At 37.1% G+C, this 27,618-nt stretch overlaps 3 long non-coding RNA genes and 1 pseudogene across 16 annotated transcripts; 2 read left to right on the top strand and 2 right to left on the bottom strand.

Moving 5' to 3' along the window:
* Positions 1 to 1,035: 1,035 nt before the first annotated feature.
* Positions 1,036 to 2,171, bottom strand: LOC147477527 (putative beta-D-xylosidase 5 pseudogene; annotated as a pseudogene).
* Positions 2,172 to 9,709: 7,538 nt separating this feature from the next.
* On the top strand, positions 9,710 to 11,412 carry LOC147477526 (uncharacterized). 2 transcript variants are annotated; one of them, XR_015208456.1, is made up of 3 exons: positions 9,710 to 10,240; positions 10,360 to 10,461; positions 10,792 to 11,412. It is a non-coding gene; the product is annotated as an uncharacterized LOC147477526 (long non-coding RNA). The 2 variants fall into 2 exon arrangements; XR_015208455.1 differs by having other exon boundaries at positions 10,360 to 10,468.
* Positions 11,413 to 11,473: 61 nt separating this feature from the next.
* On the top strand, positions 11,474 to 13,910 carry LOC147477525 (uncharacterized). The gene is made up of 3 exons (XR_015208446.1): positions 11,474 to 11,712; positions 11,806 to 11,854; positions 13,430 to 13,910. It is a non-coding gene; the product is annotated as an uncharacterized LOC147477525 (long non-coding RNA).
* Positions 13,911 to 18,808: 4,898 nt separating this feature from the next.
* LOC147477524 (uncharacterized) lies at positions 18,809 to 24,713 on the bottom strand. 13 transcript variants are annotated; one of them, XR_015208002.1, is made up of 10 exons: positions 24,506 to 24,713; positions 24,180 to 24,347; positions 23,817 to 23,887; positions 23,326 to 23,493; positions 23,041 to 23,115; positions 22,150 to 22,222; positions 20,928 to 21,171; positions 19,808 to 20,794; positions 19,280 to 19,668; positions 18,809 to 19,190 (listed from the first exon to the last, which is right to left on the bottom strand). It is a non-coding gene; the product is annotated as an uncharacterized LOC147477524 (long non-coding RNA). The 13 variants fall into 13 exon arrangements; XR_015208004.1 differs by having other exon boundaries at positions 22,150 to 22,209; XR_015208006.1 differs by having other exon boundaries at positions 22,150 to 22,190.
* Positions 24,714 to 27,618: the final 2,905 nt, after the last annotated feature.

Here is a 27,618-nt window from a genome sequence, read left to right as displayed (position 1 = left end):
ATATATTTGACTTACCAAAGAAAAAAAAAAAGTGTATTATTTACACCAATATCAATACCAATGTGATCAGTGTTGATAAAAGTCTTTGAGCTGAATAGTCTTGCAAAAGCCCGGGCGGTATGCATATAAGATGAGCGCCTCAAAGATTTCAGAACAACCCCTTGATTTGCCATGAATACACTGTCCAGCAATAAAAACGTGAATAAAAAGAATGTTAAAAAAGGGTCACGCTCATTATCCATTATCTATAGACACTGAAACTAGCCAATCAGAGTCGCTACTCAAGAAGGTTGAAGTCAGAAAAGAATAATATATTTGGAATTAGGGGTGACAATCTGTAGCATCTCTAACATTATTTCAGAATCATAGATCTTATCTTTCATTTTAAGTAATAGGTAAATATTGGACAATGTTATCATAAATACTGTTTTGATACTGTGCTAAGAAATACTATGACAATCTGCAAATACTGTTTTGATTTAATATTATATTTGAAGATGTCATACTGTGCTAAGAAATTCAGCTTTCATTTCCAAAGTGAGAAGTTTCCTAATGAAAGAGCTGACAGCATGAACAGCATTGGGATCTGCAACCTCCATCATATCCATGATCTCCCCGTCTCCGTGAAGAGTAAGCACCTTTGCGATGAATTCCTAAAAATTATCAAGTAGTAGTTAGAACTAATGAGTAACAGTATTTGGTTTTGGCATAAAAGGAAATACAAAAAAAGGTGAAGTAAATACAGTGTTACAGCAATAGATCATCTGCTTCACTTCCAAACTTTGATATATTTTAAAAAGTGAAAATTTTAATTGCAATACCCTAGACTCTTCCCTTTCACCTCCTTCTTTATCCGAGCTTGGGACCGGCATTGTAAAGCTAGCGACAACTTTACAAAGGCGAAGTTAAAAAGTCCCACTGATGTGCAACTTTACTGAAATGGAAACTTATGAATGAAAATCTTCTTTCTGTAATTGACCACCCCTCCTTATTAATCATAGCATAAAATTTTATACTCACTTAGAAGTGTGAACACTATGGCCGCCACATGTATCTCTCTTTTATTTTTCTCCTAAGCCTTCCTCTCTTGTACACATTTGTGTCTGTGAAATCCTCTATTAGTTTCTGTTGATATCCAGGTGAGTTTAGGTCAGTCCTATCTAAACTCTCAGCCTCAATTGATAAGTCAAGGCCCACAAACAAAACTGTCACATCTGTATCCCTAGTAGCGTCTATTGCTGCCTTAATTCCAGCATCACATTTACATTTCACATCAGTGCATCCAGGTGCATATTTTACATCAACATAGCTTCCAAGACCAGCAAGTGGTGTCACATACCGGCAAGTAACACTGCTCTTTACTAAAAATACCACAATGTTTACATGATTAGACTATAGTTAGATATATATTATAGCGTAGCATATATGAAATTATAAGTACCCCCTAAAAAAACAAAAAAAGAACGAAACTTACAGGCATAATTCCCAATCATGGCTTCTATTGCATTAGCATGAGGTCCAACTACGCCCACAATAAACCTTTTTTTATCACAAGGAGGGGGACGGAATGGTAAAATGTTGTTTTCATTCTTGAGCGACACAATGCATTGTCTAGCTGCCTCTGCTACCAACTCTAAAGAGGCAGGTGAGTAGATATCATCTCTTCCTAAAGCACCATAATTACCAGGGCTACCATCAAACCAGCCAAGCCTCATCAAGATAACATAGAGATTCTTAAGGGCTTCGTCAAGCTTTGCTTCTGCTACCTTTCCATTCAGTACAGCTTCCACTTCGTATTTGGAACAAAGTCTCCACAGTCTAAATCAAGCCCTGAGTATGTGCAATATAGAGATATAACATAAATTTCTGTATTTATTTGCCTTAACCAAACTTACGAGTAAATATAAATGCTGGACTTTTTCTATTTAAAATTTCAGTTGATGAGTTATAATCAAGGCAAACTCTATAACTGTCTCCTATAGCTTTTGTATATTAATACACAAAAAAGTAGGGCAAAGTAGTCGTATAAGTAAGAAGACTACTTACCCATGAAGATCCCACAATCCCCTGATGGTCTCATTTAAGAGCTTGGGATCGGCACAAGCTGGAACGCCATTGACTCTGTTGTATGAACACATGAGACTGGTTGCATCTCCTTCTTTCACGCACATCTCAAACGGATAGTGCAACCCAAGCGATCGTGCCCTATTTCATTTCTATTTAACCTTAACCTAATTTTTTCCATGGTTTTTTTTCTAACTAATTAACTTAATTAAGATGAGCTATATATATTAATAATAACACTTCTGGAAGTCACATTATAAGTGATTTCGAAAACTTGGCAAAGTCACTTTTAAAGTGATGTTGAATACATATATATTACATCACTTTATAAGTGACACGGTGAGTAACAACACCTTTAAAGTGATGTTGAATACATTAATATTACATCACTTTACAAGTGACACGGTGAGTGACATAAAGAAGTGTTACTACATCACTATCACGACATCACTTATTAAAATGATGTTGTACAACTCTATTATATCAGCTTTTGGAATAAGTGATGTTAAAAAAAAATTGTGGTAATTATTACATCACATGTTGAGAAAAGTGATGTCATAGTTTTCATATGACATCACTTCACTGAAAGTGATGTAAAATTAGTGATGTCATATGTCATATTTGTTGTAGTGATTGAAGATTATTTGTGACTATTCTCCCAAAACAGTTACATACTCCCGCACTTTATGACACCATCTTAAATGACACCATTCAGTTTTCGGTCCACGCCACAACTCTACTAAAAAACAACTATTTAGATACACAAACACACCCCAGTGAGCCCACGTTCACTCCCGCTTTCTACAAACAGTTCCAGCCCATACTTGGCTACGTGCCACCAGAAGAAAAAAAATCCCGTCTAAAATAATCCCAACACTAAACACACTTAGAAAAAAAATACTAGACAGTTCGAAATTAGCAACTTTCTCCTTCACCCACTTAGGTTCGTCCACCACCGCCTCTGCCAATTAACCATTTTTTTTCTTTTTCTTTTTTCTCTTTCTTCTTCTCTCATCTTAACAATGTTTTCCTTCATGACACTACACCAAAATAGGATATTAGTAACGCACAGTTTTTTAGGTTCATAACGTTTTGTAAGAGTACATTCCTAACGTTTTTTGGGCGTTAGCATTGTATATAAAGTGTTACGTTAATTTTTCCAGATTTGAGAATTAATTTGTAACGTATTTTAAAACTTTTGTTTGGGCAGAAAACCGTAGAGGTCAAGGTAATAAGAAAACCGAAAAGCTAGTGTGTGCAGGGTGCATGGGTGCGCTGGCATAAGAGACACTCATTAGGCAGGAGTGAGGGTGTATTGCACCAAAAAGTACTGCAATCAATGTCTCTTATGCCAGGGCACCCATACACCATGTGCACACTAGACGTCCTGCCTGATGAGTGCCTTATGCCAGCGCACCCATACACCCTACGCACACTAGCTTTTCTGTTTTCTTATTACTTTGACCTTTACGGTTTTCTGCCCAAACAAAACTTTTAAAATACATTACAAATTAATTCTCAAATCTGGAAAAATTAACGTAACACTTTATATACAATGTTAACGCCCAAAAAACGTTAGGAACGTACGCTTACAAAACGTTATGAACCTAAAAAACTGTGCGTTACTAATATCCTATTTTGGTGTAGTGTCATGAAGGAAAACATTGTTAAGATGTCAGCGCACCCATATACCCTATACATATCTAGGTGTAGAAAATGCTTGAGTGATGCCCCATTTTTGTAGAAATGCCTTGACTTGTGTGCCAGCAAATTAGGTTTTGTTGTCCATGACGAGGGTGTGGGGTAGACCAAATCTTGTGATGATATTGGTCCATATGAAGTTGATGGCGTAGACTTTCTTGACTTGAACAAGTGGGATTGCTTCAACCCATTTGGTGAAGTATTCTGTGGCTGCAAGGACGTATTTGAGTCCTGTTTTCTTTTGTAGGATGAATGGTCCCATGATGTCTAGTCCCCACATGTGGAAAGGCCACGGGCTGGCTATGTTGATCAATTCCCGTGTTGGACTTAGGTGGTTGTGGCCAAATGTTTGACATTGGTAGCATTTGAGAACATATTTCTTTGCCTCGATGTGCATGCTTGGCCAATAATACCCTTGGGCGATTGCTTTATGAGCCAGAGATCTTGCTCCTGCATGGTTGCCATATTCGCCTTTGTGAATTTCATCAAAGATGAGTTGGCCTTCGCGTGGAGTTATGCATCTTAGGCCTGTGGATTTATGGAACAATTATCCGTTGATCACGGTGTATCTGGGAGCTCAAAATTGTATGGCACGAGCATTCTTTGCCTCTGCTGGGAGCTCACCATGTAAGATAAATTTTAGAAATGGGCCTATCCAAGATTGAGTGATCTCGTCTTTGGATGAGGGCTGGAAATTTGTGAGGCTGCTGACACTTTTTTGCTGGTAGGCGGGCCTCTCCAGGATGTCAATGTAGACTGTGATGGGACCTGCCTCCTGGGTTTTCGAGGCTAAGAAAGCCAGGCTGTCTGCATGTCTGTTATCCTCTCGGGGAATGTGTTCCAAGGAGAATGCTTTGAACGAGCTGATGGTGTCATTGACGACCTAAGCGTACTTGGCTAGGTTTGCTCCATTTGTGACATACTCTTTGGTGATCTTCTTGACGATTAGTTGTGAGTCACTGTAAGTTTTGAGTTTTTGGACTTGTAGTTGTTGTGCCATGCGGAGGCCTGTGATGAACGCTTTATATTCCGCCTCGGTTTTGGATGTTGTGAAATCGATCTTGATTGACTTTTGTAGTTGTGTTCCTTCTGGTGAAGCTAACGCAACCCCAAGTCCACTACCGCTATTGTTGCACGCTCCATCTACGTAGAGGTACCATGTGTCTGGGGTGGTTGGTTGATGGAGTGAAGTAATGGGCTCTGGCTCCCAATTGACATCTTCGATTGGGAAATTAGCAACGACCTGACCTTTGCGAGATGTTCTGGGAAAAAATTCGATGTGATGTTCTCCGAGTTTTTCAGCCCATTTGGCCATGCGAGTTGTTTTGTTGTTAGAACTCAGGACCTGCTTAATGGGTACATCTGTTATGACTTTGATGCTGTGAGCCTGGAAGTAAGCTCGAAACTTGCGAGCAGAGTATAACAAAGATAACATTGTTTTCTCGATTGGAGAGTAATGCTTTTTTGAATCTGTCAATGTCTTGTTGGTCAAATAGACTGGCTTCTCAATTCCCTTGCTTTCGCGGAAGAGGACCGAGCTGATGGCAAAGTCGATAGTTGCCAGGTAAAGCCCCAGTGTCTCTCCTTCATTTGGTTTGGACAGAACGGGCGGAGTTGATAGGTAGTAAGCTTTTAGGTCGTTGAAAGCTTTGTGACACTCGTCTGTCCATGTGAATGTTGCACATTTTTTAAGTATTTAAAGGAATGATCTGCACTTATCAGATGCACGTGAGATGAATCTGTTGAGGGCTGAAACCATGCCAGATAACTTGTGAATTTGTTGCTTGGAAGTTGGTTCTGGCATTTCAAGGAGAGCTCGTATTTGTTCTGGGTTTGCTTCAATGCGCCTTTGTGAAACGAGGTATCCTAAGAATTTCCCTGAGGCTACCCCAAATACACATTTTGCTGGGTTGAGCTTTATTTTGTTTTGGCGCAATCTTTCAAAGGCTTCTTGCAGGTGAGAAATGTGATCGCCAGCCTTTTCACTTTTGACTATCATGTCGTCTATGTAGACTTCTATAGTGTTGCCTAGCAAGTCTTTGAACATCTTTGTGACAAGTTTTTGGTAGGTTAAGCCGACATTCTTCAAACCGAATGGTAGGACGTTGTAGCAGAATGTTCCTTGTTCGGTTATGAAGGACGTCTTTTCCCGATCTTCTTCTGCAAGTGGTATCTGATTGTACCCGCTATATGCGTCCATAAATGATAGAAGTTCATGTCCGCAAGTTTGATCTACCAGTATGTCAATCCTTGGTAGGGGGAAGCTGTCCTTTGGGCAATGCTTGTTGACGTTGGTGAAGTCAATGCAGAGTCGCACCTGGCCATTTTTCTTAGGAACGGCTACGATGTTAGCTAGCCAGGTTGGGTACTCGACTTCTCTGATGAATCCAACATTTTTGAGCTTTTCTATCTCTTCATTGATAGCTTTTTGAAATTTGAGTGCTAATTTCCTAGGTCGTTGTTTGATAAGTTTTACAACTGGATGTACATTTAATTTGTGGCAAGCGACCTGAGGGTCGATTCCTGGCATATCGATATACGACCAAGTAAAAACATTTTTATTGAGAGATAGAAATTTGACAAGTTGCTCATTGATCTTGGGGTCTAAATCAGCCCCTACATAAACAAATTTTTGGTCATTATTTGTGCCCAAATTGACTTTTTCTCCAGGTTCGATTTGTGCTTGTTTTTCTTTGAGCTTGTCTATTGCTGATTTTGGAAGGCTGGAAGCTTGTGGATCTTGCGACTTTGGCATGTCTTTGGTTTGGACGACCTGAGTTTTGGCAGTGGCTGTTGCGCTAACTTGATTACATCGGTGAGCTTCTAGTTGGTTACTTCTAAGCTCCATGATGCCTCGGGGTCCAGGGAACCGCAGGACTTGGTGTAAAGTTAATGGAACTAATTGGATTTTGTGAATCCATCTGCGTCCTAAGATGGTAGTGTAGGATGACTTGACATCAATCACACTGAAGCGTGTTGAGGTCTTGACCATGTCCTCTTTTTCTCCAATGGAGACTAGTAGGATGACGTCTCCAATAGCATCTGTGCGGTCTCCATTGAACCTTTAGAGTGGTGCATTTGACTCTATCATCACTGAGTCTGGCAGGTGCATATCCTTGTATGTTTGGTAGAGAAGGATGTCGCAGGAGCTGCTTGGATTGATTAGGACTCGTTTGACTGTCCACTCCTTGATTTTGACGTGCACTACTAGGGCATCATTATGGGGTAGGCATACCTTGTCTAGATCTTCCTCGTTGAATGAAATTGTTGTTGTTGTTTGAGAGCTGGTAGGAGTTATCACTTTAGCTTTGTGGGAGAGATGGTAGATTTCTTGCAGTGCTCCTACATGCATGCGCTTTTCACGACCTGAGGTCTCGTTGTTGGAGGTGACTGTAATCATGTGGATTACCTTGACTTCGTCGTGATCGGAAGAGTGCTGTCTCCTGTTGTGCCTCGACCGACCTGGAGATTTAGATCTCTGAGCTGTTCTACTTCTACGAGCAGGTTGTTCATGGCTCCGACTCTTGCTTCTGTCGCAGTTGGCATTCATTTTATGCCTGAGGTCGCTTTCTGGCAGGAACTCTTTGAGCTTTCCCTCTTCAACTAAGTCTTGGAGGTAATGCTTGAGGCTCCAACACTCATCTGTGTCATGGTGGTGGAGTTTGTGGAAGTGGCAGTATGGACATCCTGGTCTTGCTATGACCTTGTTGATGTTTGTCTTGAAGTAAGGTGTTGTATATATCTTCCTCACGATATGGCTTGGTGTCTTGTAAAAGTTGGAGAATTCTCTTTTGGTGTATAAGGGCTTGTAGGAGCTGGAGCCCTTGTTGTTGTTGTTGTTGTTGTTGTTACCTAAGTAGTGATTATTTTCTTTGGGTCCTCGCTTGTCGCTTACTACGAGGACTTCTTTGCCCTTGGGCTGGGCCATCCACACTACACCATAACAGCTTTTTTGTGACATGGGCTTTTTTCGTTTCGTGACGCCAAATAGGCGTCAGAAAATTCGTGACGCCATTATGGCATCATTGTGTGGGTTTTCCTGTCACAATTAATCAAATAATTCATTTAATTTCTTTAAGAAATTTTTAGAAAATATACTAACGATAAGGTGGTATCAAAGAATTTAATTTACCAACACACGTGTTGGGCATGTGCGGCAGGACGAGGCGTCAACATGAAACAGTGTCCAAAGACTTCGATTTCTTCTCGACCTCAACCCTCAACCCTCAATGCAAGAACTAAGAACACCAAATGAGAAACCCTTATTCTCCACCTTTCTCGATCTATTCGAATTCCACCTGTTATTCGATATTTCGATCTATTCGAAAAAACGTTTCAATTCGACCAGCTCCAGAAACCTTTGTCTTCACCAAAATATTCAATCTTGCTCCATATCTCTTCCTCACTTGGATCAGTGTTCTTCATCTCCTTCCTAAGGCTTCAAGGTACGATGTTTCTTTACTCTTTTTTCCTTTTCTGAATTTGTTGTTAATTTAATTTTGTTTTTTGTGAGAATTAGGATTGGAGATTCACGTGGATTTGCGTTTGTTCAGTACAAGTATGGCAAAGAGGCTCAGAAAGTTGTTGAAAGGCTTGATGGTAATCTTCTTATTATCATTAAATAGTTTTTGTTGCTTAAAGTTTAGATTTTTTTACAAGTATTATATTGTGCACTGTGCCTTAGTTAGGACAAAGCAGGTTTAAATTACATGTTAGGATCACTTCTTATTTAACCACAATGGTGAGGAACAACTAAGGTCTCATTTATTGTTTATAAGGAGACGGATAAAAACACTTGCCTTGCCTTTGACTTTGTAAAGTAGCGAGGGATTCCGGGAGTTTAATTTGTTTGCGCGTTGTTTTAGTGAGCATTTATGTACAAATATATATATATATATATATATATATATATATATATATATATATATATATATATATATATATATATTTATTTATTTATTATATATATATATATTTATTTATTTATTTATTTATTTTTTTATTTATTTATTTATTTTTGGTGTTATTTATTGTTTTGAGGAAGGAATGTTGATGGTAGAGATATCATGGTTCAATTTGCTAAATCACGGTCCAAATGCCGAACCAATGTAAGTTCTTGATTTGTGCTTGATTATTTTCGTGAATGAATTTAAATTCATGATAACCAATCCAAAGCTAAACTATTAAGCCGAAGTCGTCCCCGTGAATAGTGCACTTGTGTATGTCGTGGTAATGATACGGGGCATGCCTAGGCTCACGCCGTGCTCCTAAGGCTTAACCCTGGTGCCAAGTGTTGCTGTGACTGCATAGATATCTATAATCTTTACTTTTATGTCATAAGTAGCACTCTAAATGTTACTTTTTGTGTTTTTTCTTTCAATAGTAAGAAAGGAAGAGTGATAGAAACCTCTCCAAACCCAAGAGGCAGGTCAAGAAGTCGCAGCCCTCGACCAAGGTAGTCATTCTTGCATTAAAACTTGATTTTGTTCCTGTATTTAAATATGGTATATAGATGGATGTTCGTTCTATGTACTAGTTTATAGCATTTAATTTAATTTTTTTTTTTTTTTTTTTTTTTTTTTGTGGGTTAGAGTTCAAAAACATGGTTGAGCGGTGCTGAGAAATTGATTTTCGTGTTAGGGTTACACAACGTTGAATTATTCTTGGCTCCATCTTTGGTTCGCTAAACCCTCATTATGCGATCTGTGCTGGATTTTTCGAGGTATGTTTTTTAATAATTACTAAATCTTTTTTAATATTTGCTTGGATAATTCAACGTTGAATTATTCCAAGCAATATCGCATAATTGGCTTAGCACAAATTAACAAAGCCGTGTTGTGCATACATTTTCTTTTGCCTTATAGTAGTGATGAAGATTTATGGACTTTCATTTAATTAAGTACTAGAAAAAAAAAAAAAAAAAAAAAAAAAAAAAAAAAAAAAAAAAGGGATATGTGTAGGGTGTTTGATTCTGCTAAAAATGCCACTAGTATTAGTCTCTTCCTATGTGTTACCATTTTTGAGTATTCCGTCGGGTACAATCAAGCACAGTGATATGCATTGGTCATCATGCATCAGTGTTTCTAAATTATATGTGCAAGGCCACAAGACGTAGATAGGTTACGTGGACTGATCACCAACCCCACTACAGCAGTAAATAAACATTCTCTAACAAGTGGTTGCTCAGATAGTCACTTTTGAACGAAAAGGACAAAGCCCACCACAACTACTTTATAATCGTTAATGTGTTACCAAAAAAACAACCATGAAGCTTAGGCATTTTGAACCACACGAATTTAGTATAAGGTGATAGTGAGGGAGGGAAACATATCAGTCCACCACGGACCACTTATTTCTAGTACCTATACCTTTTTCTTGATATAGTCATTGACTTGCTTGCAAACTATCATTGTTCTTGTGCAACCAAGTGATCAGAAGACCATGAAGCTAAATTGCACAAGCTCAACATAGGCAGGTCAGTAATTTTCAGTTAATTTTACTTAATTAAGTGTTGTATGTATTTCAATTCTAGATAGCACATTGATCTTGGTTTGTGAATTGTGATACCTCAACTTATCCTTTTCTTGATTGCAGACTAAAGTCCCCTTGCTTTTGCGTCTTGTGTCTGCGATGAAACGAGCAGTGACTAGAGGATTCTGGTGAACTGGGATCCATTCTAAGGAATTGCAGTTTGAGGTATTTGGTGAGGCCTTTTTTTTCATTGCATTTATAGAAGTCTATTTTAGTTGTAGTAAGGAGAAAAAAAAAGAATAGAAAACAGATAGTTCATCCATGAATTGCCTCAGGATGTGGTTGATGTTTGATTTGTCAGTAGATATTGGCGGATCTGATGATTTATCTTGAATTGGTGGGGATTGGATATATGGGATACTACAAGTAATTGCTTTCTGTAGCAGTTGATATTCACTAAAAGTTGGATATTTTTACATTTGTACTTTGGCTTATGTTTTGCATTATGAAGCTGCTAATTTGGGATACTCACGAGTAAGGCTTAATTTTGTACAGATATTGCTTTTGATCTCCTACAAAGATACCCAAAATTAGCCATTGCTCTAGATGACTTGGGGAGGAATTCTGTAAGCATGTTGGCTACAAGACCTTTAGCATTTCCAAGTGGGTTTCTTCATGGACTTTTGCAGCGTACTGTGCATACATGTCACTATTATCACATTTATATATACTATTTTTGAAATGCTTAAAATGATAATCAGTTACCATGAGAAATAACTGTGTGTGGTTGATCATATATATATGGTGAAGCAAATTATCAATATTACCTTATGGGATTTTGGAGGAAAGTTGGTGCAAGGGTGAGTTTAAGCTATAATGCTGAGTTTTAAATAATGAGTAGCTGAACTGTCTGAGTTTCACCTTTTTTTTTTTGGGATTTTGGAGAAAAAACCAAGAAAAAGATTAGAAATTGTGTGTCATGTCTTTCTGACTCGAGCAAATATACCAATACAAAACATTATGACTTTTCGAAGTCAGTATTTTGGACTTTTAACCCTTCATATATATATTTCCTAATATGTACTATGCAATGACTGGGAAACTACATTAATACCTGCTTGCTGCTGCTGGGTGTTGCTACTGCCACTGGTGCCTATTGCTGCCATGGACCTACTGGTGCCTCGCCATCTTTGGGTGTTATTCTTTGCCGGGTGTCGTTATGCCGGTGTGGTGTCGTTACCATGGACCTGCTGGTGCTTGCTGCTGCTGCCCTTGGTGTTTAGTTCTTCTGTGAAAGGCTAAGTATCAAAATCCTTTGGTACTTAAGTCATGATGGCCTTACTGTTTCTGGCAACCGTTTCCGTAGAGTACGCAATGTGGATCTAAAGCACAATGTAGGGGCAAAACTATAACTTTAGTAAATTTAAGGGAGATCTCATAGCAGGCCTCACAATTGCAAGTCTCTACATTCCTCAGGTAGATAATATAATTCAGAATAGAAAATAGTCAATTGAGATCTATTCCTCCCCATGTCCGAAACTAAAATCTACATATTCTCTACTGTATTAGGACATTGGGTATGCAAAGCTTGCAAATTTGCCTGCACAATACGGTCTATGTGAGTTACTATTATTTATCAACATCTTACATCATCGTATTATATACCATAGTGATAAGATCCCAAAACTGTAGTTTTAACTCCTTAACAATCATACTGTTAGACCAATTATGTGAGTAATAATTAAGAGTTAATACCGACACGTGTTTTATCGTTTGGGCTTCAAAGTCAATTATGTGCAGAAATATGCCACTTTGATGAGATAAAGGAGCAATGGTTGGTTGCTAAGGAGTTCTGTGATTAAAGGCCAAGATTCAAGAAGACAAGCCTTTGTAAAGCCCGGTCAAAAGGTGAAAAGTCAAAGTCCACGCGGGCAGAAACAGTGCACAAAGTCAGTAGAACTTTCGAAGACCGTATCTTTGGACTCAGACCTTGGAATTGGGCCTATCTTATGTCAAAACGACCGGCTCGGGAAGAGCTTTCCAATGATCCAAGATTTGGCCCAATCAGAGGAGCAAAAGTGGACTAAAAGTCTGCTGAAGCCGAATTCAGCTAAAAAGCCCTTTTTGGACTGAAGAAATTGGGTTTTGGGCCCGATTTTCCGGCCCAAAATATGGCTCCAAGCCCATGCACGATTTTGGATCTGATTTCCTCCTTATCAACAAGGAAGACTTAACTCTTAAGATATCTAGTAGCTTAGGATAGAAAGTAGCCATTAGAATAGCTTCTAGATCTAGTTTTAATATTTTTTTAATTAAGTTTAGTTTCATTTCATTCCTTGTTTTAGATTAAACCTTTAAAATATTGTTATTGCTTGATTAGATAATAAAATAGTTTATTATTATTCAATTCGTTTTTTGTCATTACATTTATAGATCTAGTTTAAATTCTTGTTGATATCATTTCTTAATTATTAATTAGATTTCAATTATTGTTTGTTAAATTAGTAAGGTTGGAATCTTGATATTATGTTTAGTTTAGATTCATATGAAAATGATTGCGGAATGATTCTCGGCTAAACCTTCATTAGAGGGGGTTGAGAAGCCTTGATGAAATATTAATTCGATTATAGAGTAAAGTAAATTTCTATTCTATTCCTCTAGAAACGATTAATTCACCATGAGAATGGGTTTAATCGTTCACATGCTAGTTATGAATTGGTAGAAGTGCCATGTGTAATTAGGGATTAGGAAGAACCAATTGTTCGCATAGCAGTTCAATTCGGATTACGACGATTCGTCGTTAGTAAGTTAAGTTGAGTTAAGGTGGAATCAATCCCCCTAATTCTTTATCATAGAATAAACGCAACATTCCGTAGTTAATTAGTTGTATCTTGTGGGTAGTTGCATCGTAGTTTATAATTCGTAAATCTCTCATTAGACTTTAGTTAAGATTGATTAGATTTAGAAAACATTACATGTAAAAGAACTAGGAGTGGAACGAATCATCTACTCCACTATGTCTCAATAGGATTGAGAATAGAAATCTTTGATAAAATTAGGCACGAAGTAAGTTCTAGTTTTACTTTCGTTTAGAGATTCAACGCTTTATTCATTAGTAAAACTATTATTTTTACAGTTATCACATAGTCTGATAGAAATTTTGCTTCTGTTGTCTGAGGATTACATATTCTAGCTTTGTTCCACCGCTCATATATGCTTTCATGGGAAGTTCGAGAGATATCGCCATTTTGATGCAGTCTTACTCATCAACCGTAAAAGAGAGAAGCTTCGATCTGTAAAGCTTCTTCTGCAATTAATTCAAGTTTGTTACTAGGAGCAATTCAAGTTTGTTACACGGCAGTATGTATAAAGTCAATTCTTCAATGTTAGATTCTGCAGTGAGTCTGCATTAAGCTTGGCTGGGAGAAGTTCAAAAGAAGGCTATGAAGACAAACTATGGTGGGCTGGTCTTTCTTGTCATTTTATAAGTCGTTGTCCATTGGTTCCTTGTAAGTGTTAGAACTGGTTCTTTGTAAGTGTAGGCGTGTTAATACAATTGTTGAGTGAAATTTACTATGTGGGACTACACATGTAGCAAGGTTACAATTATATTGTTTGTTGAGAATACAATGTTATATATATTAAATATTTTTAATACAAGATTTCTTATTTTATTTGTGTGGTAATCAGATGTGGATGGATGAATGGAAACAATTGTATAGTAGTGATTAGAGCACTTGGGGTAGTTTCTAAATATATGGTAGCAGGTGCATTATTATGTTTTTTTAAAAAGCAAAACAAAAATATGATTAGTGACGCCATAATACCGTCACAAATTCAAAATACTGTCACAACATTACTGACGCCATAATGTCGTCACAACATTACTGACGCCAAAATGCCGTTACAAATTCAAAATACCGTCACAAAATTATTGACGCCACAATGCCGTCACAAATTCAAAATACTGTCACAAAATTACTGACGCCATAATGTCGTCACAAATTACTGACGCCAATATGCCGTCAGAAATTTTTGTGATGCAAATTGAGACGCCTAAATTGTGATGCCTATTTGGCGTCACAAATAATATTTGTGATGCCAAATAGGCATCACAAAAAAGCTGTTTTGGTGTAGTGCCATTCTTCGTACTTCATGTACTTGTCGACTCTATGGTACAGGTCGTCTAGGCGTTCTTGCTTGTTGCGCATTAGAGACCCTGCTAGGTCAGAGTCGTCCAGGAAGGCGTTGGTGAATGCAAAAGTTGCAAAGCTGTCCTTGAGGCCTGGTTCCATTGATAGGAGTTCCTTCTTGAAATGTCCTAGGAAAGCGTGGATTGTCTCGCTGTGTGCTTGCTTCAGTTGGAACAAGGAGTCTAGGTTGGCTTGTTTCTTCCTGTTGTGGACGAACTCTGCTGCGAATGTTTCGTCCATCTTGTCGAAGTTGTTGATTGAATCGGGAGTGAGCGTATATAACCAGTCTAATGCTCTATCCTTCAAGCTAGCTGGAAAGAGCTTGCACTTCAGGCAGTCATAGTCTGGAGCGTTGTAGAGCGCGAGGATCTGGCTAAAGCGAGCTATGTGCTGGCCTGGACATGATCTACCGTCGTACAGTGGGAACTTTGGTTGGATGAAATCTGTGGGAGGGTGCTTGTCCCTAACTTCAGTGGTGAATGGTGACGCCTTATACGACTGGAGCATCTTTTGTACAATCTGGGTTGCGTTGGCCTTTTCGCTTGACTTTTCCAACCTTTGGGCAAAGTCTTCTAATTGTTGATTGGTGGTTGTCGTGAGGCTGTGACTGCGTTGTTCTCAATTGCGTCTGGAGTCACGTTGTTGGTGTTGGAGGTTGTTTGCTCGCGCATAGCTTGGTTCTCTTGCTGGAGCATGGTGAATGACTCGCTGAGGAACTTGACTTGATCTACGAGAGCTTGTAGATGTGCTTCCATGGTGGTTTTCTGACCAGCTTTGTGGGCTTGAGGAAAAAGTGTGTGTGTTTTTCTCAAGGAAACAAACCGGCAGACGGCGCCAATGTAGAGGTATAGATTTAGGGTCTACGACCTAACGTTGTGTTTGATAGGGAATGGCTGCACTCTTTCTTGGGACAAGAGTTGCCTACGTATCAAGTTTCTTGGGTAAACTTGAATCAAGCCTCACGTAGTTCATCTCTCTCTATTTATAGATGTTTGAGCTGACTTTCCTTATTTGCTCCAGGCCGTTGTCAAGTGTAGATCCATATTTTGTGCTATCTTGATGATTCGACATTACTCCTGATGTTACAAAGTAAATGTCTCCTTGATTGGTGCATTGACTGAGCTCTAGGATCGTAGTGGATCATTTGCTTCCATATATGGATGTGCTTGCTATTTGGGACGACCTGAGTTTGGGTCGTTGTCATGTCCTGGTGGTGTGGTACGAGCTGGTAATGTACGAGCTGTGAAGATAGGATCTGGATTGTGGACACGTGTGCTGTAGTGATGTGAACGTAGAACGGAGGGTACTTACACCATAAAAGGAAAAAAAAAAAAAGAAAAAGAAAAAAAATCAACTCAATAACATATGCATTAATGGATATTTTCAAGTAGAATTACAAAGGGTGCTTGGTTGGAAGGGATTAGGTGTTTCTTAGTATGGTCTACAAATGGGTTTAAGAAGGTGGTGGTGCACTGGCGCTGGAATAACAAAGACCTGGGCGTAATGGAAATTAAAAATGTTTTGGGGGGCAATTTAAAGTGGTAAGGGGGTGAGAATATTAGTACCTTTTTTTTTGGCTAACCGGGTATCTGGGCCAGCTTACGCGCACCTCAACTAATTCTGAGGCCCTAGTTGGAAATTCGATCGAGTACTGCCTCGCTAGTGGCCTTGAAGGGAATCGAACTAGTGACCATTGGGGAGCAAACCCAAGGCCAGCCCAATTGTACGTGCTACCCCTGAGGTTTTTTTTTTCTTTATGCCATTCATTTCTCATCAAAATATAAATGAAAATCATAAGGTTCTTACCAAAAGTGCATGTAAAATCAAAAGAAATATTATATAATAATGTTTTTACCTTAAAAATTGTACAATGCGCAATTAACAAAATCTTCTCAAAGTGAAAACTCAAAAGTGTAACAAATCGACTACCTTCATGGGACTTATTGACCGACTTTAGGAGGTCTTTGGGGTTAAGGAGACCAAAATTGCAAATGATGTCATGTCACACTCTTCTTCTTCTTCTTTATTTTTCAAGCTTTCTCCCAAATTTTAAGGGGGCCAAAATTGCAAATGTTGTCACGTCAGATTTTTCTTATTCTTTCTTTTTCAAGCTCTCTCCCAAATTTTATTGACAGACTTTTAGGAGGTCCTTCGGGTTAAGGGGACCAAAATTGCAAATGCTGACATGTCACACTCTTCTTGTTCTTCCTTTTTCAAGCTCTCTCCCAAATTTTATCTCAATTTCACCCACCCACCCTCTCTCTCTCTCTCCTATCACCATCACTACCACTTTCTTCTTCTTCATCTCATTTTTTCCCCACACCATCCTCATTATATTCTTCTCTATTTTCCAATATCATCATCATTATTGTTTTTATTCTTCATCTCTTACAAACAATTTCAAATTTCTTCGACCTAACGTCGGTCACCACCACATAGCGGTTTTCTAGTAAATATATATTGTTAGCAATTAGTATCCTTGCCATCCAACACTTTAACACTTGAACGAGTATCATAATCAAACGGGAAAGGAAATCCAAACGGAGAAGGCTTATGTCTAGTTGATTTTTATTGTGGCACTTGTTCTTGTCATATCATCATGTTTTTCTTTTCCTTTTCCCTATCAATTTAGAAATCAGTGTACCCGTGGTTATCTATGTGACAAATAACTAACAGATCGTAAGCATATTACACAATATACACTAGTTCACATATCATATTTTTTTTAGAAAAAACTGGTAACTTGGTTCGGCAGATCGTATTATAAGGTCGATTCTACATAAATCTATGTAACATTCAAAATTGCAAAATACTGGTGTTGCTGCTAAGGTGCAAGTGTAGTGATTTGTTAAGGTTTCAAAAAGCTATGAATAGATTGTTGGAGAATAACAATACCAATCAATCCCCACTACTAAGATAACTTGTACTTGAACCAACAACAATCTCCAGACAAAAATCTAAACTTTCACTACAACTAAACTAGCATGCCCAACTCTCTAAACAATTATCAACAACAAATAATAATACAAAGACAATAGAACATACCACAACACAAAGTCGTACTCTAAAAAGTAACTACTTAAGTTAACTTAAAATAAGTACGTAAATAAAACTTCACCTAGAAAATGAATCAAAACCTAATTTTTTGTGGATATGATATACTCAACATTAAGATCATCTCCACAAAATTTCAACTCATTTGGAAACTTCTAACATTGGCAAAAAATAATTGCAAAAATTTAACATTTCTGGACAGTTAAATTTCTTTTTAAAAATGACAACATTTTTTTATCTATGTTAGAGGTTTCCAAATGAGTTGAAATTTTGTGGAGATGATCTTAGTGTTGAGTATATCATATCCACAAAAAATTAGATTTGAATTCATTTTCTAGGTAAAGTTTACTTACGTACTTATTTTAAGTTAACTTAAGTAACTACTTTTTATAAAAGGACTGGCCATTATTCACTATACGGGATATCAAATATTACTGGCCATTTTTTAATTTCATGTTAATTATGATTTCCCTTTAATTATTCTTTGAAATTATTTTTAATGTATTTGTATCCAGTTGCTAATTTTCCCGTTAATTATTCTTTGAGATTAGTTTGATGCATTTGCATCCAGTTTCCGATTTTTTGTTAATTATTTTTTGAGGTTAGTTCAATGCAGTTGCATTCAATTTCTGATTTTCTATTAATTATTTTTTGCGGTTAGCTCAATGCATTTGCATAATATTCATTATTCTTTTAGGTTAGTTCGATGCATTTGCATCAAGTTTTCAATTTTCCATTAATTATTCTTCTGTTAAGGTTAGTTCAACGCAGTTGTGTCCAATTTCCAATTTCTCATTAATTAGTCTTTAAGGTTAGGTCAATGATTTGCATCCAGTTTTCAATTTCCAGCTAATAATTCTTTGAGGTTAGTTCAATGCATTTACATCCAGTTTTCTAATTTTCCGTTAATTATTTTAGGGTGTGTTAATACCAACTCTTATTGATCCTTCCGTAGTGTCCTTGCAAACATTGTGTAAAAAAGAAATTATACATGATTCACTATATGGGATCATTAAAGATTTCTAGTTGCATTTTTAAAATAAATTGTGTTGTCGTTTGTAATATGTTATAATATGAGAGTACTTTATTATTTTGTTTTGTAATATTGGCATATAATATTGATATGTAATTTGTAAAAATAAATTGAACTGGGAAAAATTCATTTGAAATAAGAACTAAAAAAGTTCAGTATGACTTGTTAGAATAATAGCTACAATTGGCATCTTAAATAACATTCTGATTGTTGGTGTTTGGTTTGGAACTTGATGACTTTGTCCTCGTAAAGCATCAAGACAATTACAAAAAAGAATGCTCAAAACTTGGACTTTTCCAAAATGCTCTTGAAAAATTGTTCACGCCTTCTGTTATGTCATAACACGACACCCTTAGATTATACCAATTACATAACACGACAAATGAGGAAATGCCCCTCAATAACATATGAAATGAAATACAGCAGTCAATGATACTGAGACAGCACTAAGTCTCACTAAAACTATAAACCTTCAGATTAGCTTAGCGGTCGAATGATTTAAGTTATTGTTTCATATATTGCTCTTACGTTCACATTAACTTCTTGTAGCACTGGATGGGATGGTTGAGATTCTCCCGGTGTTGTCGCCTTTATCAATTATGGGACATTTGCTGAGGACATTCATCTCAGCATCACGATTCATTGCATCTGATGCCCTGTTTTTCCTATGGTCTCTGCAAAAGACCAAGAAAAACTTGCTTAATATGTACCATGCACATACTGGACACAGCTAGATACAAAAAGAAAAAAAAAAGTTTCTTACATGGTAGGTTCAACCTAATAAGAGCGTCTAAACTCCAAAGTGATACAATGGCAGTTTTACCATTGTTATGATCTAAGTCGTTTTTGTTCAGGAAATCCTCTGGAGATCAACCCATTTGATCATTATTCAATCAAATGTTACCATGGCACAAAAGGAGTCTGTAAGAATAAGTACAATAACCATAATGAATTTGTTTAGTAAGAACACAGATGCTTATTATTGTAGGCCACTGATTGTTCATCCGATTAAACATATCTTCAGTGGGAAAAACAAATCTTTAAATTATCATCTAAGTATTTGACAAAGTTTGACATCAAATTCTTGTTATCTAGCAGCAAGGCTATGACAGAGCATGCTTGACAATTGTTGAGAAGCTTACTTCTCGCTCACTGAAAAACAAAGATAATATGAACATTATTAGCACTAAGAGACTATATAATAAACAACAAAATTTAGAAAGAATTTAATCGTTATTTCTTAAATCCTTCGTAATTAACTGATCATAAATTTCACACATTGGTTATTTACCACGGCAAAAAAGTAGACATATTCATACAATGACATCTTGGATTGAATAACTTTCAATGCTACCTGCAAAAATAATAATACACACGATGCCAACAGGACCTTGTTAATAGCACATTGAACCAAGTTCAGTGAAAGAACAAACCATTTCCTGTCAATATCCTTGAAACATGCAACTACCTGATAATGCTTACCTGGAAGACGGTAAATGGCTTCATATATTGTTCCAATTCAAGGGTAGTTACCATCAAAGGATTTGTGTATAACATATAGAAAGATAAGAATCAGTTCACTTCATTAAATGAGTCCAAAACATTATTTTCCATGGAATACAGTGACATGCATACATAACACAATCCTGCTATTTTCTGTAATATGCAGTGCTAGCTAGGGAACACGTTATACCCCAAAATCCACTAATGGCAATGTTGCACTATTAGGAGTAATTGGATAACAATTTTCAAATCTATGTCCAGTCTTACATTCTGACATGCCTCCTTGGTTAATATCTAATATCTTTGTATAGAAAACCAATGCTACTATGAGTCTATGACAGTAAGGAGATGACTCTGCATATTCCGCTTCAAGGATGTGTATACATAAAGAGATACTTAAATTCAACCACTAACTCACTAAGTATCCATAACATAAAGCTTGATTTCGTTATTACTTACCTTAAATTCTTTATTCACAGAACAACCTGTTTTAACGTCTTCAGTATCTCAATTATAATCCAGTGAGTAAAATTAAATTCATAGTGAATTGTTAAAAACCTCGAACATGGATGAAACAAAAATAAGCTATTAAACATACCGAAATAAGAAAAGGTGTAGGCGTACCTTAATGAGTATGCATGTTCCGCTGCATCTCCAAGTATTTTTTTAATATACAGAACACTATCCAAAGCTAATCCCCTCCTTCACCAACAGCAAAAACCATTTTTTATCATTGTTGTGTTCTTCCTATATAGTTGTAATTCCATCATTGCACCTGTGAACCATTATGGAAAATTCAAGAGCAGTAGACTATTCATTCAAGTGACATTTGTTCATAAAAGAAATCAGCACTAAGTTGATTAGGAAGTAGAATGTACCAAATAATTGTATTAAACACAACCTCATACCTGTTATAATGCATCTATATCACTGAAATTCCTAAAGGTTGTGTACCAGATGACCAAAACGGTATAAGAGGATCATCTTAGTCTTATCTAAGCAGAAGAGATACAGTCCAGAGCAAAGGCTAGAGAAAGGGACATTGATGAATGATTGGAGTCATGAACCTTGCTTCCTGAAGGCTGATGGTCAGCATTTCATAGTGTACAACCAAGCCTGTGCTGGAAAGTACCCCTTAATATCTTGAAAATGCTGGCAAGATGAAAAAAACCCAACCTTAGAGTTTATAGCTTAACATGACAGGAGAAAAAAATAATTGCACTTGCAAAAGATGGCCGACCCACTTGTTTCAACTGATTCAATTGACAACAACTTAAGGCTGCAACCAAAGTTTAGCATCTTTTCTTATGGTAATAAAGAAGCTTCCATTCAGGTAACAAAATTGATGGGCGTAATCTTATGATACTAAAATAACTCCCATTTGCGTATGAGATATTGATCATTTTCTTACCTAACAATTAATGCACCACATATCAAGTATATAACTAATTCTCAGCAGGCATACCGAGACACTTAATCCTCGCTTTTGCATTCAAAGGTACTCAACAATCCTTTTAGAATTACTGTGCAGTGAATTGGCAAGATGAAGCAAAAACCCTTCCGAGAAATCATATACAATATATCATATACACCTAGACCTGGTTACTACTTTAGATAGTAATATCATATACAATCAAGTGCTTAGTGCTCAATCACTTTTTTTAAAGACGTAATAAGAAAATGATTCAACCAAGTGCACAACAGTTACGTTGTATAACCAAAAACTCACTTGGAACAGATAAATTAAGCCTAAAGACTTCAATTCATTTGTGCACAACACTTACAACAGATAACTTAAGTAGGGCAGAAGCAGTGACCTTGTGTATTATGCCTATAATTTTTTTTTTAAATTTTTATGACCTGGTACATGTCAAAGCCAGGCAAAAAAGTGACTTTTTCCCCAACCCAACATCCCAACAACTATTTGTAGAGAAGGTGTTGCTTGAAGAACTATGCAAGGAAAAAGAATCAACTGAAAAAGCAATACTACACGACCACGCATGAAAGATTCTACAAACACCGAATAATACGCCATGTATACCTGGTGTTTCTTTGTATTGAGGCCGCAACGAAAAACAATGATTTGAAAAATAATCAAGAGTGCGAGAGAAGAGTAGGGGAAAACCATACCTCTATCTGCAAGTTTTAGCGACAGAGTCCAATCGATTCCGCTGCAAGAAGGTCGAAATCCTAAAATAACCAACTATAGAAATCCCTTTTGATCAAATAACAACAACCGATTAAATAATAGCAACATAGAAAAATAAATGCAAGAAAAGCAGCACCTTGTCTCAATTTGTTCCTAAGGAAAGGTTAATTGAGTAAGACGTGAAGAAAAGCTGCACTTTGTCTCAATTTGTCTAAAGTTTCTTTTGATTGATTGACAATATGTCATTGAGTGGAAGAGATTGTGGGAGGTAAATATGGTATTGAGTGGAAGAGATGGAGGGAGGTCAGCCCTCTGTATTCTCGTTAGTCTTTTCATTTTCCAAACGCCTGATAATTAAATCGTAATTAAGTGACATTTATGGCATACCATTCAAAATGATTTATCACCACATGAAATGACCGATTTCTCCAATTCAAAGGTGTTTAAGGATAAAATGGGTACCATAAATTTATGAAAGGGGGAAAGACTAACTGGTCCCTATAAATAGTATTTGGATGTTTTAATTTAATTATTCATTCAAGGGTATTATGCGTAAGAAAAATACCCAGATGATTATGGGTATTATGGGCATTAAAGGGCCAGGTTAATTATAGAAGAATTACACTTCTTGAAGTGGAGATGGGGATTGTGTGAATTCCACGGCAACAGAATGCCGCTAACACTTCGTTCAATCCCAAATATCAATCAATTTATGAATCATAGACCAAAAACAAACCTATTAAGGGAACATTCATTCTACTTGTGTTGCTTAATTACCGGTGTTCACTGAATTAGCACAACTTCTATGATGAAGTAAAGAGCTTAATTAAATCAATCATATATTTTAATGACTCGTGAGAAAGGGGAAGAACCTGTAACATATGGTCTCACGAAGTGCCGAATCAATCTTGTGTTCCAAGACTTGACATTCAGCATCTACCATTACGCTGCAATAGCAAAAACATGTCTTTGTTGTTGAATAAAGAAAGGGATCACCATAATTAAATAAAACTCACCTTGCGTCTTTCAATTTTTTGGTTTGGAACAATTGATTCTTTGTTAGGCCTGAGTTTAGTTTTAAAGAAGAAAATTGAGTCGTGTTGTCTCCTTAACGTGGTTATGTTTATTGTACTAAAACATGGAGAATAAGGACTAACATTTTCTCGTTTTACCCCTTGAAGCCTTCACGCACAATGGTAATAGAAGTAAGAGAAGCTAATCAGCTAATCTTCCTTGACCATGTAAGTGTACACCCATTGTTCATAACAGCTTCAAGTTCCATGTAGCTTTACATTAATCTTTATAGTTCGTCGTCGCATATAATCCTACAATCAAAGATCCATGAGAATAGCTTGCCTTCAATTGCCATAAAATACCATGCCAAACTTTCCTATGCCAAACAGTGACCAAAAATGAAAATCATACTTCAGCAACAATGACAAAACTTGCTTAAGCTAAGGTCAAAACCTAAATCTCAGAAGTTATCCATCATCACAAAGGTTACCATCACTAAGGACAATACTGGATTACAGGCTCCTTTGCATGGTCTTAAAAAGCAAGTAAAAGCATAGGGAACAAAAGCATCATAGTACAACCACCAAAACAGAACTCATATCACAAAGGAACTTTAACAAAAATATATACTCACCATCTCCTTGCTAATTGGAAAGATTGTTTCAACCCAAACGTTACTGCCAAAGCCTCATTACCTTAAATATGCTGCAAGCAATACCAGACACCATCAAACTAATACCCAGACAATAGTGCCGAAGATTCATTAGATGAATTTTTAAGAAGATGACGTGTCTCCAATAGTCATAAAGCATTAAAAATTTATTACCACTGAATCCCAAATGCAAAATAAATGGATCCATTGAAGATAGAAAATGAGTATAGAACAACATGTAAGGCTAGCTTAGGAGATGAAAAACCCAACATCAGAACAAACCTTAATCCCACAAAATTCCCACAAAATGTTATTTTGATTTCCTAACGCAAAATAGAGATATACCCGAACGTGAAGAAGGCAGGAGCACAGGAGAGAGTCGTAAGAAATTGGTGCCACCAGCCTGAGTTGTTTGCATGCCCTTAGATTGTCCACACTTCTAATTCCAGCACGAAGACATAAGAACAACTATTAAGTAGATTAATCAATCTTCTTGATCGATAAATAATCATGCTACACAAAATAAAAAAGACATCAACAGTAATCATTCGAACAAAACAACCAATATCAAAATTATAAAGTAGATATCATCAAATCGACTTAGTGAAATGAATCATAGAAGATTAAAGAAGAGATTAAAGAAGAATAAAATAAGAAATAAAAGACAATACCTTGTTCGGTTCAACTGGGGTTTAAGGAATATCGTAGTAGTTCTTTGTGCACTGGTAAAGAAATCCATCGTGGAGATGTCTCTTACGGAGTTAGAGGAAGAGAGTCTCACGTAATTAATTGGGACTCTTACGTCCTATTTAGTGTTTTTTTTTCTCCTAGCTTGTTTCTTTTTTTTATCGGCAATTTTTCTCTCCTGATTTTCAGAGTCCTAATTTCCCTTGAGTAAAAAGTAGGTACTTAAACTTAACTGACGTGGACACCCTCAGAGACCAGGAAAATGGACTGCTATTATATATATATAAAGAAGAATCGGTACGACATTTGCATCTTTTTTCTCTCTCAACAAAAGAGAGAACATGGAATATGACTTGCCAACGACTTCCACCTCCTAACAAAGCACTGAAAGTCCACAAATAAACGAACTGATTAGTGCAGAGCACTTGAGTAGCTAATGCAAAGGCGGACAACTATGGCGAGTCGGCATACTCCATTGAGTTCTAAGATACCAATTACATTTGGTGTCATGTGTATGGTGTGCAAAACTTAATCTAGACACTCCAGGAAGCAAGATGTAGAATGGAGTTTTGTTTCTGCTCATCATCCTCAAAACAATTATTAGTGTGACCATTACTAATACCTTCCCAAGACCCTTCTAAGCGTAAAGGCATAAAATTCAACCTCCAACAGTACTTATCAATAAAGAAATTCTTGTGCATCATAGCTATTGATTGGGGGTGTCGACTATATATCATCAGACATCAATGGGGTATTCCAATATTGTTTAGTGTCCAATAAAACAATATAATCTATAGACACAATTATCAGTAAACTACGCAAATTGAAAGAACAATGCAGACCAAAAGAGTAAAAAAATTAAAATTAAAATATTGTACCTTGAATAGGCTCAGCTTCTTCGAAGGCAGTAGCAAAGGGCCAACTTGAAGTGTATAACAATCACCCCTAGAGGAGGAAACTGAGTCATTAGAGTGGTGAGGAACAACAACAGAGCAGAGACACTAACAATCAACACGATGGTTCTTGATTTTTCGATAATGGCGAGATGAGGAAACCACCGAGGAGATGAGGAAAATATATATATATATATATATATATATATATATATATATATATATATATATATATATATATATATCGGTTTGTCTAGGGTGCCACTCTTATAGTGACACCCTTATCTCACTCTTCTCTTGAGCCGTCGGATCCGACCTCTAGATCTGAAGATCTCAATGAGGGTAAATATGTATTTTCCTCATCATCTTCTCAAAAAAAAGAAAAAAAAAACCGATCTAACAAAAAAAACCAACCGATCTAACAAAAAAAAAAACCGAAATTCAAGTTCTCTCTCTCTACGGCTCTCTCGGCTTCTTCTTCTCATCATTTGGCAATTAGGTTTCTTCATTTGGTTTCTTCTTCTCTGACAGGTATCATTTGGCACTTCAACTATAGTGCACTTTTGGTTATGGTGCTTGCCTATTGGAACGTTTTAATTGACACTTGGATTGTCATTATACCATAAAAACTTGAATTTTGATTTAATTTAGGTTGCTATGATTATAGTTATGATTAATACCCTCGTTTAAAGACGGCGACAATTTCGGTGAACTCTGTCATATTCTTCATGCGATGATTCATCGTCGAGTTTTGAACTCTGTCAGAGTTCGGTGAACTCTGTCGTATTCGTCAGAGTTCGGTGAACTCTATCAGAGTTTTGAACTCTTTCAGAGTTTTGAACTCTGTCGGAGTTCGTTGAAGTAGCATATTCGGTGAACTCTGTCGTATTCTGTCAGAGTTCAAAACTCTTTCAGAGTTCGGTGAACTCTGTCGTATTCTTCATGCCGTGATACGTCAGGAGTTTTGAACTCTGTCAGAGTTCGGTGAACTCTATCAGAGTTTTGAACTCTTTCAGAGTTTTGAACTCTGTCAGAGTTCGGTGAACTCTATCAGAGTTTTGAACTCTTTCAGAGTTTTGAACTCTGTCAGAGTTCGTTGAAGTAGCATATTCGGTGAACTCTGTCAGAGTTTTGAACTCTGTCGTATTCTGTCAGAGTTCAAAACTCTTTCAGAGTTCGGTGAACTCTGTCGTATTCTTCATGCCGTATTCTGTCAGAGTTTTAAACTCTGTCAGAGTTCGTTGAAGTAGCATATTCGGTAAACTCTGTCAGAGTTTGGTGAACTCTGTCAAAGTTTTGAACTCGTCGTGATTACGTCGGAGTTCAAAACTCTTCGAAGTTGGTGAACTCGTCGTATTCTTCATGCCGTGATACGTCGAGTTTTGAACTGTCGTCGAGAGTTCGATGAACTTTATCGAGTTTTGAACTCGTCGAGTTGGTGAAAGTATCATATTCGGTGAACTTTGACTCTGTCGAGTTTTGAACTCTGTCGAGTTTTGAACTCTTTTCGAGTTTTTGAACTCTGTCGTATTCTTCATGCCGATGCCATGATACAGCCGAGTTTTGAACTCGTCGGAGTTCGATGAACTCTGTCGAGTTTTGAACTCTTTTAGAGTTGGTGAACTCATTCGTATTCTTCATCTTCGTATGAACATGCCGGAGTTTTGAACTCTATCGGAGTTTTGAACTCTATTAGAGTTTTGAACTCTTTCGAGTTTTGAACTCTGCATGAGTTCGTTAGTTGAAGTAGCATATTCGGTGAACTCTGTCGAGTTTTGAACTCGTCGTGATTGCGTCGAGTTCAAAACTCTTTTAGAGTTCGGTGAACTCGTCGTATTCTTCATGCCGTGATACGCCGAGTTTTGAACTGTCGGAGTTCGTGAACTCTATCGAGTTTTGAACTCTTTCGAGTTTTGAACTCTGTCGAGTTCGTGAACTCTATCGAGTTTTGAACTCTTTCGAGTTTTGAACTCTGTCGAGTTCGTTTGAAGTAGCATATTCGGTGAACTCTGTCGAGTTTTGAAGTTTTGAACTCTGTCGTGTCGTCGAGTTCAAAACTCTTTCGAGTTCGGTGAACTCGTCGTATTCTTCATGCGTGATACAGCCGAGTTTTGAACTCTCGTCGGAGTTCGATGAACTCTATCGAGTTTTGAACTCTTTTCGAGTTTTGAACTCTGTCGAGTTCGTTGAAGTAGCATATTCGG

Source organism: Coptis chinensis, chromosome 9 (genome assembly GCF_015680905.1).
Source record: "Coptis chinensis isolate HL-2020 chromosome 9, ASM1568090v1, whole genome shotgun sequence".
NCBI classification, from domain to species: Eukaryota; Viridiplantae; Streptophyta; class Magnoliopsida; order Ranunculales; family Ranunculaceae; genus Coptis; species Coptis chinensis.
The sequence above is the reverse complement of the archived record's forward strand: the minus strand, read 5'-3'. Positions and strand labels throughout refer to the sequence as shown.